Raw genomic sequence first — 10671 nt, forward strand, 5'->3', positions numbered from 1 at the left:
TGGTAGTGATTCCTGGCAAAGATAGCTTTCACCCCATAGACTGGTTTTACTGATACTCACATGTGTATGACAATTTTTGACCTATTCCTTGCTGAAGATTCAGCTTGAAGTCTGTGGTATATTGGTTTCCTTTATGCATGTGTGTATGCTAAGTTGCTTGAGTCGTGTCCAACTCTTTGCCACCCTATGGACTGTAGCCCACCAGGCTACTCTGTCCATGGGATTCACCATGCAAGAATACTGAAGTGGGTTGCCATGCCCTCCTCCAGGGGATCTTCTCAATCCAGGGATCAAACCCACGTCTCCTATGCCCCCTGCATTGGCAGGTGGATTCTTTACCACTAGTGCCATCCGGGAAGCCCGTGGTTGTCTCCATGAGTCAGTCCAGTTCTTCATCTTCCTTGTATCCACATTGAATTTCTTTCACTAATAATCAGTGGAACTGATTAGGTGATATTAGATGATGCTGTAAACATTCTGGGTGATGAGACAGTACCAGAGAAGGATATCAACCCATTTTCCCCTCATATATGCCCTTTGTTTGTTTTTGCATGGACTTATTGGCCCGTGAACATAAGACTGTTCAAAAGAATAAGTACATATATGTCTTACTCTTTGCCAAACATTTTCATGAACAACACACACACGCATGGACCCTATATATTATTTCTGACTTTGAGTTGCTATATCATTTGTATAGAAGAGAAATCTGAATTTTAAAAGGTATGCCTAAAATCACAGAGCTATGTAAATGGCACATACTCAGTTTAGACACAGGTCTTCTGAAGGCAAAGTAAATGAATTTCCACTATAGTCCTCACTGTCAGTAAAATGCTAGAATTAGTGTCAGATTAGTTTGATCCAAGATAGAATCAAATCATTTAAATTAATGAACCTTTTAAATTACTTTGTGTTCATTTTCATTTTATTTGTTTTTCCATGTTGAAAAAAGTATTTTCACAAAACACAATATTGCAACACAGTGTAATGGATGTTGCACATTAATTATTGCAGCTTATCTGGTGAAGCCAGAAAATTCAGGTTCATAAGCATAATCATTAGGTCTGTTTCTTTACATGTAGCATGATGAGCAGGAAAATAAATAATAAAATTATCTGATTCTAAAACTCTAAAGAAAATAATATTTTTCAATCTGCTTTTTAATATGTTTAGTGAGGAACAGGGAGGCTTGGCATGCTGCAGTGCATGGGGTCACAAAGAGTCAGACACAACTTAGTGACTGAACAACAAAATGCTCTTTTAGGTAAAGCCAGGAATGAGTAGTCTATACATGTACGTAATGCTATGTGCTGGCAGTATAAATAAAGCACAAACATATTTGTTGGGACTAAATAAAGTGAACTAGAATAGGTAAAATGATTTTGTAAAAAAGAAGAACATTGGAAGAATCATGTGCTTAATCTCTTAGTCATGTCCAACTCTTTGTGACCCAATGGAATGTAGCCCACCAGGCTCCTCTGTCCATGGGATTCTCTAGGAAAGAATACTGGAGTGGGTTACCATGCCCTTCTCCAGGGGATCTTCCCAATCCAGGGATCAAACCCAGGTCTCCTGCATTACAGGCGGATTCTTTACCATCTGTGCCACCAGAGAAGCCCAAGAATACTGGAGTGAGTTAGCCTATCCCTTCTCCAGGGGATCTTCCCGACCCAGGAATCGAACCAGGGTCTCCTGCCTTGCAAGTGGATTCTTTACCAGCTGAGCTACCAGGGAAGCCCTATACTACTCAATTTTAAGAATTGCTATGTAACTACTGGGTGACACTGACAGAATCACCTAGATCAGTGAGACAGAAGACAGCCAAAAGATACACCCACACAAATATTTCCAATTGATTTTTCCCCAAAGTGTAAAAACAAGTCAATGGAAGAAGGATAGTCTTTTCAACAAACAATGTATGAATAGACATCCCTAGGCAAAAACCCAAAAATAAAACCCCAAACAAAAACAGAATCTTTACCTAAACCTCACATCTTATACAAAAATTACCAAATGTACTGGTAATTGTATAAATGTAAAACTGGCAAAATTTTAGAAGAGAACACAGGAAAACAATCGTGAGCTAGGTTTAGGCAAAGAGTTCTTAAACATGACCAAAAAAAAAAAAAATCACAATCCATTAAAAAAAAAAATTTGGATAGACATGACCAAGTTAATTTTTTTTTCTTTTTGCTTTGCAAAATACCCTGTTAAGAGGACTAAAAGACAAGCCACAGCCACACACTGGGAAGAATATTTGAAAAAAATCACATATCTTGCAAAAGACTCATCAAGTATTTAAATATATAAGATCAACACCTTGTACACCTCAAACTTAACACAGCGTTTTTTATCAGTTGTTGTTCAGTCGCTAAGATGTGTCTGACTCTTTGCGACCCCATGAACTGCAGCACTCTAGGCTTCCCTGTCCTTCACTATCTCCCTGGTTTGCTCAAACTCATGTCCGTTGAGTCGGTAATGCCATCCAACCATCCCGTCCTCTGTTGTCCCCTCCTCTGGCCCTCAATCCTTCCTAGTATCAGGGCCTTTTCCCGTGAGTCGGCTCTTCACATCAGATGGCCAAGTATTGGAGCTTCAATTTTAACATCAATTTTATATCAATTATATATCTATAAAAGTAAAAATAATATATAAAGCACACTCTAGATGCAACAATAAGAAAATGAACAATCCAATTAGGAAATGGGCAAAGGCTTGGATAGACACTCCACGAAAGAAAATGTCAAGCATGGACTTTTGTAAAGAAGGAGAAGATTAGCTTATGAAATATAGGTGAAGCTCATAGGATTTGTTAAGGATCAATAAGTAAGCAAATGTCTTGTAAGTCATAGGTAAACTTCATAAGATGTGTTAAATGTAATTAGTTAAGTGAATAACTGGCTGAAGTGTCCAACACCTGCTGTGCAATATAGTGCCTATCATTAATACTGTGCACTTAATCATTTGTTAAAAGAATAGACTTCATGTTGTGTTCTTACCACAATAAAAAAAAATGAAAAGGCAAAAATACAGAGACAATAAAAAGATTAGTATTTGCCAGGGGTTTTAGAGTGAGGAGAAGGGATGATTAGGTAGGGGATTTTTATGGCTGTGAAATTATTTTGATACTGCAGTGGTGGTTGAATAACATTATGCATTTGTTTGTCAAAATCCATGGATTTGTACAGCACAAGAATGAACCCTAATATAGACTATGGACTTCAGTTAAATTTTTTAAAATATTGTTTCATTGGTTGTAGCCATTGTACCACACCAATGCAAGATGTTAATAAGGGAAAACTGTGGATGGGGAAAAGGAGAGAGGGGATGTATGGGAACTCTCTGTCCCTTCTGCTCCATTTTTGTGTTAATTTAGTCTGCTCTAAAAATAAATTCTATTAAACTTTTTTTTCCTATTAAATATTTTAATGAGGAATATGGCATCTTTTTTCCAAAAGATGTTGCATTTGAATAACCACATTGAGAAAGATGAATATAGACAGCTCACTGACAATAACTTAACTCAAAATACATTATAGACATGAGTAGAAGGAAAACAATCTCTAAAATCTTAAACAAAATCACTGAGTAAACACCTGTGATTCTGGGATAGGCAAAAACTTTTAAAAGAAAAATAAAAATTAATCTACACTTCAGTAAGTTAAAAACCTTTGCACTACAGAACGCTTTGTTAAGGAAAGGTAAAGACAAGAAACGCACTGGAAAAATATTTGCAAATCACATAACAGGTAATGAAAATGAGTTCAGAATATATAAAGATTATTTTCATCTGAAGAAGTAAGTGGAACACAGATAATCAAATTTTTTAAGTGGGTCAAATTTTAAAGAGTTATTTCACAAAGGCAGAAATATGAATGATCAAGAAGCACATGAAATAATGCTCTAAACTGTTTGTTAACATGAAATGCAAATTAAAATGAAAAAGTATAACACTTTTGTCCTGAAGAGTTGCCATAATACAAAAAAAAAAAAAAACAAGAAATAGAAGAAATAGCAAGCATACTCAAATGTGAGTCGCAAGGACCCTTGTATATTGATGATAAGAATGTAAAATTTTGTTGCTACTTTGGAAAACAGTATGGCAGTTTCTAATACTTATTTTTGATAGGAAAATTATCCAGCAATAGCAAGATTACTAAACTACACAAAAGAAATGAAAACTTATATTCACCTAACAACATGGACACAAAGTCATAGCAGCATTATTCATAGCACCAAATAAATGAAAAGGAAAAAATGTCATTCAACTAGAAAATATATATTAAAAAGTTACAGCCAAACAGTGGAATATATATCCATGGAATAGAAAACCATGTTCACAGATTAGATGATTCAGTATTATTAAAATGCCAGTAGAATCAGGTCTACAGATTGAAAGATCACTGTAACTAGTGTGAGGCACAGTGATGTGAAAGGAAAGAACTTAGATGCTGAAGCCTCACACCCAGGATTCCAAAATGAGATCTACCACTTACTAAGGAAATCAGGGAAATAACTTAATATTTCTAAGTCTCTATTTTCCCACAAAATTGAATAAGATCTATTTTTGTAAAAAATAAAAAATAATTACTCAGAATACAAATAACTCAATTAAATATGGACATTAATAGACATTTCCCTCAAGAAGATATACAAATAGGAAAGAAGAACATGCAAAAATGCTCATCAACATCATTAGTTTTTTTGGAAAGTGCAAGTTAAAATGCCAAGTAGATACCAATTCATACCCACTATAATGTTAATAATACAATAAAACAACATGTTGAGGATGTAGAAAAACTGGAACCCTCACATATTGCTAGTAAAAATATAAAATGTCACAATCACTTTGGAGAACTTTGCCTGATAATGAAATGTTAAACAAATGTTTAGTGTAGGATTCTGCATTTAAAAAATTAATTTCTATCCAAGTTAAAGACTTTCACCAGAAGTTTTATAGTATCTCCATTCATAATAGCCAAATATCCACAAAAGGAAAATCAATGGATATGTAAAGTAGCATGAAAGAAACTGAAAATCGTTAAGTGAAAGAAGCTACTCAAAAATAGCAAGTATTTAAAATGTCTAAAGAAGGAAAACATACTGTGAATTAGTGTTTGCTCAAAGCTGTGAGTAGAAGTGAGAAGTGACTAGGAATAGGTCTAACGCTTCTCTTTGATATGGTAGCATCATTAAAAATTAGATTTTGGTAATGTATACAGCTTCTATATTTATTAAAATTCATTGAATTTTACACTTAACAGTAGTGAATTTTGAGTTATATAAATTATATCTCAATAAAATTTCTAAAATATAAATTCCATTTCTTTCTGCCAGCAATGTATAACAAAATCAGAAATAGAAATTGAGAAGAAATTATCAATAGCATGGATCAGAAGAGAATAACTGATATAAAATAAATAAGTATAGTGAAATTTGTACACTGAAAACTACAAAACATTACTGGTAGAACATAAAGATTCAAATAATTGGGGAAAGATTTTATGTTAATGGATTCAAAGAGTCTCTATGGTTAGATGTCAATAAGCCTAATGAAAAAACTGGCTTAAAACTCAACATTCAAAAAACTGAAATCATGACATCCGGTTCCATCACTTCATGGCAAATAAATGGGGAAAAAGTGGAAACAGTGACAGATTTTATTTTCTTGGGCTCCAGAATCACTGTGGATGGTGACTGCAGCCACAAAATTAAAAGACACTTGCTCCTCAGAAGGAAAACTATGACAAACCTAGACAGCATATGAAAAAGCAGAGACAGCACTTTGCTGACAAAGGTCCCTATAGTCAAAGCTGTGGTTTTTCCTGTAGTCGTGTACAGATGTGAGAGTTGGATCCTAAAGAAGACTGAGGACCAAATAATTGATGCTTTCAAACTCTGGTACTGGAGAAGACTCTTGAGAGTCCCTTTGACAGCAAGGAGATCAATCGTAAAGGAAATAAGTCCTGAATAGTCATTGGAAGGACTGATGCTGAAGCTGAAGTTCCAATACTGTGGCCACCTGATACGAACAACTGACTCATTAGAAAAGACCCTGATGCTGAGAAAGATTGAGGGCAGGAGGAGAAGGGGACAACAGAGGATGAGATGGTTGGATGGCATCACCAACTCAATGGACATAAGTTTGGGCAAACTCCAGGAGATAGTGAAGGACGGGGCAGCCTGGCATGCTGCAGTCATTGGGGTTGCAAAGAGTCAGACACAACTTAGCAACTGAACAACAACAAGCCTAGTAGATCTGAAGTTTCAACTACGTTGTTGCCAAAATATCACTAAACTTTCTTGCATAAATTGGCAAATGAAGGGTAAACTTCATATGCCAATTTAAAGGACACAGCATAGCCAAAATATCTTGAAAATTTGGGTGATTTAAAGAATTTACTCTGTTTACAAAACTTACTGCAAATCCAGTTATAGTGTAGTAGTACCAACCTTAGGATAGACATGCAGATTGATAGAACAGAATTCAAAGTCACAAATAAGTCACAGCCTGAGGAAAATAAGTGGTAATCTTGTATAGGATAAGAGAACTGTATCCAGAATACATAAAGTAATCTTTCAACTCTAAAAGAACACAAATAACTCATCTAAATGTGGGCAAAAGATATGAATAGAAATTTCACCCAAGAAGACATATGAATGGACAAAAAGCACAAAATGAGGTGATGGATACTTTAAAAAGATTAGGTTTTAGTAAGATTTTTACAACTTAGTATATTTATGAAAAGTCATTAAACTGTACACTTAAAATTGGAGAATTTATGGCATATAAATAATACCTCAATAAAATTGTAAAATAATTGCCTTTCTGTTCACTAGCAACCTGAAAAAGAAATTGAGAAAATCCTGAAATTTAGAGTTAGAAATTTTTGTTATGAAGCTCATACATATTTGCTACTTTCATTTCCAATATTGGAAATTCTGACTCTATGTCTGCTTCATTCTGATTCTATGTCTATTTGACTCTATGTCTATTTGACTCTATGTCTATTTGACAATTCTGCCTCTATGTCTATTTGAAAGATTCTCACTCTATGTCTGCTTCAGTCATCTGTTGCTATTAAAAAAAAAAAGTTAGAGTGGAACACAATAAAATATTTTACTACGGCCTAGATTTTATTAAAACTGAATTCCTATGACATTGAATAAAGAAAATGGAGGTTTTATATGTGTCAACACTTTCATTTTAATGAGATGTATATGATTTTAAACTGATACAGGTTTTGTAACCGGGCACATACCCTATAGTGACTTCAAATATTAGGATGTGAGATAGTGCTTAGTACATGTATTTCTGATTACCAGTAACATTTGATTCAGGATCTTTTGGTATCACAAAATTAGCATTTAACATTGCCCAAAATTATACATGTTATTAAGTTATATAAGTTTAGGATAATTCAAAGATTTACCTTTATTGATTCAGTTTGTTTTATCAACTATTACTTTGTATGATTAATCATACTATAGAATAAGAAATATTTTGAGTTATTTTTACTTTATTCTTTGGATCCCAGATAATGATAAAATCTCTACAGGTAGCTCTAATACGAAAGGATACTGAACTTCAACTCTAATCAACTTTTATATCAAAACCCACCTAAGAATGAAAAAATTAAGCTAAAAACTTCTGGCCCATAGCATGCCCTTTCTGTGGTTGTGTTTTTTTCTTCACCATCTGCCGAGGTCCAGCCCTGGCTGATCCAGGGAGCTCGAAGCGGGGATGGCATCGGCGAGGATCAAGATACAATAGCTTCAATTAGACATTAATTAGAGATATAAAGAGTAATAGAATGAGGATAGCTCAGTAGGAAAATTCAGTGGAGAAAAGAGGCTGAGTAGCTTGGTTTACGCGGGAGACCAATAAAACTTCAAGACAAGAAGTTTGCACCACTTACGTAGGCCGCAGGCGTCCTTCCGTTCTCCTGAAGGAGAGGAGACACTGAGGCCTCCCCAGTCGGATCTTAGAAGCCCAGGCAAAATTAGTAAGCTTGGTGGGTTCCGCGCTCCAGATGGAGACTCAGCCAGAGTTTGAGAGAGAGAGAGACATGGGGAGACCAGTCTTTCGAGGAACTGATCCCAATTTTTTATTTTCCATGGTCTACTTTTATACACTGAGATGTTATGCAAAAGTCACGCAGGGTCAGCAGTCCTGACTTTTATCAAAGTCAGGTGCTTCATACAAATGTATACAGAGGTCTTAGGGGTGTTACATCATCTTCTGGCCAGGGGGCCTGCTGACAATTTATGACCCTCTCCTTGTGACAACGTTCAGTCAACCAGGACACTTATTTCTCCAGGGGTGATTATTCTTAAAACAGACGCCACCCAAATAAAGTTACATTCCTATAGGGTGAGGGTGTAGTGGGTTTTAGTTAAGGAAAGAATTTACTTAGCCTAAGGTCTAATGTGATTAATATCAAAGGTTAATGCTTATTTCTTCTATATATTCATTAATGTGTATAAGGGTAGGGGATGTGGAGACTCAGCAACAAACATTGGCTCAACAAATGGAAAACCCTTCACCAACACAATTTCTAATCAGCCCACTATTCTTATACTAATGGTTTTCTAACTTTTCTAAGGAACCTGTTTTTAGAAGGTTTAAAGCATCTCGTGCCTCTCACGGTTGGGAGGCTGTGAGCAATCACATGTGGCCGGACAAGCCTGTCAGGCAGGCTAGAGAACCTTCAGAGGAGTTTGTAGGTTAAAACACTCTTGTCACGCCCAGGAGTTTTTATTAACTGGAGCTCTAAGTTAACTCCTTCTCCGAAAGAGGTGGTGGGGGACAGCCCCCCGTAAAGTCAGAGATGTAGGTGAGAGCACAAAGTAGTAAAGTAGGCAGGCTCTGGTTATGGGGGTAGATGCTCGAGGATTTCCAGGGGGACTCCTGAGGCTCAATCCCACCTTTGCGTATGTTGAGCCTCCTTCCTCATGACCTTTGCCACGGGCAGAGTGCCTCACGCTGGCCCCCAACAACCATCCTTCCTCCATGGCAGTTTACTAATAGCTATGAGCCTTAAAATTGATTTTATTAGAATATGTAAAACTTTTGATTACAACATGCATGCCAGTGATTCAATACATTCACATATTAGCTCAAAACTTTTATTTAGTAAAGCTTTTTACATGACTTTACCTTTCCAGTTCTGACTCCAGGACTGAGAATTGCTGTGTCTTTTTAATCTCATGAACACACACACACACACACACACACACACACACACACACCAACAATATACTGTATTACCAACAGACTCAGTTTGTAAGAAATTGTATACTGTCTGATCATTTCCACTGCAGGTTCTGCATAGTCATTTTAACTATTTCTCAAATTGTGAAAATCCTTAGTGTTTATGGCTTAAAATCTTGAAGTAAACTCCTTTTTCTCAAAATCAGGTTATATTTGTATTTCTATTCTCTTTATAAAGAGATAACTCAAATGCCTTCTGATTTCCTTTTAACAGTGGATTTTTTTTTCATTGCTTCTGCATTTATGCATTTGTTCATATTTTCCGCCTTGGTGCCTTGTTGAGTCTCTGCTTCTTTTTCTCCTTTCAATACACAGTTCAACGAACGTAAGAATTTTTAGAACTTTTATATACAAATGAACATTCAGTAGTCCGTGGATCTAACATAACAGTATTTTTGCACAAAAGAGAAGGGACTTGAGACATACAAGTAATTGGAAATGTTTTAAACAAAGTGTAACTTCGATTATGTACTAATTGTTTCCAAGCACGACTGATCTGATTCTAACTCAATATCTATAAAGTATACAGGATATATTTTATTTAGCATAAACATAAAACCACAAGTTGTTTTGTTTTTGTTGTTGCAGTTATTATTATTGTAATCTTGTGTAGTAGTCATTTGACATCACTGCCAGATGGGGAATTCCTGCAGTTCTGGGGTCATGTTTTCTGATCTTTTTAAGTTAGTACAATAAAGATTTTACAAGTTTTAATAGAAGAGGATTTGTGAAGCTCTAGAGAAGGATTTGAATTTAACCTGAAAATCACTATGAGACCAAAAATAATTTTGAAAGATTTGAATTTTCACTGATTACTAGTTAAGACATTGTCAAGAGATGTGTAAACACTATACAAACACTTTCTTATCTCTAGCAGCTTGTTTTGTTTGTTTTGCTGTCCCTGAACAGATGAATGGTGTTTAATAATCCTCCAATTCTATTTGAAATTGTTAATACTTGTTAATCTGCAGTGCTCAGATAATCAAATCCTTTGATACCATTATCAAAAAACAATACTTAAAAGAATTTACCTAAAGGCAAACAATATATCTTTACTCTTGAAATGACATTGATTAGAAATGGCAAACACCAGAACTATCTATTTGAGTTTCTTATGTGTGTGGGTGCGTGCATACTCAGTCATGTCCGACTCTTTGCAACCACATGGACTGTAGCCTGCCAGGCTCCTCTGATCATTTTCCAGGTAAGAATACTGGAATGGGTTGCCATTCCTTCTCCAGGGGATCTTCCCGATCCAGGGATCAAACCTGCATCTCTTGCATCTCCTCCATTGGCAGGCGGATTCTTAACCACTGCACCACTTGAGTTTCTCTTCATATCAGATCAGATCAGTCACTCAGTCGTGTCCGACTCTTTGCGACCCCATGAATCGCAGC

Source organism: Bos indicus, chromosome X (assembly GCF_029378745.1).
Source record: "Bos indicus isolate NIAB-ARS_2022 breed Sahiwal x Tharparkar chromosome X, NIAB-ARS_B.indTharparkar_mat_pri_1.0, whole genome shotgun sequence".
Classification (NCBI taxonomy): Eukaryota; Metazoa; Chordata; class Mammalia; order Artiodactyla; family Bovidae; genus Bos; species Bos indicus.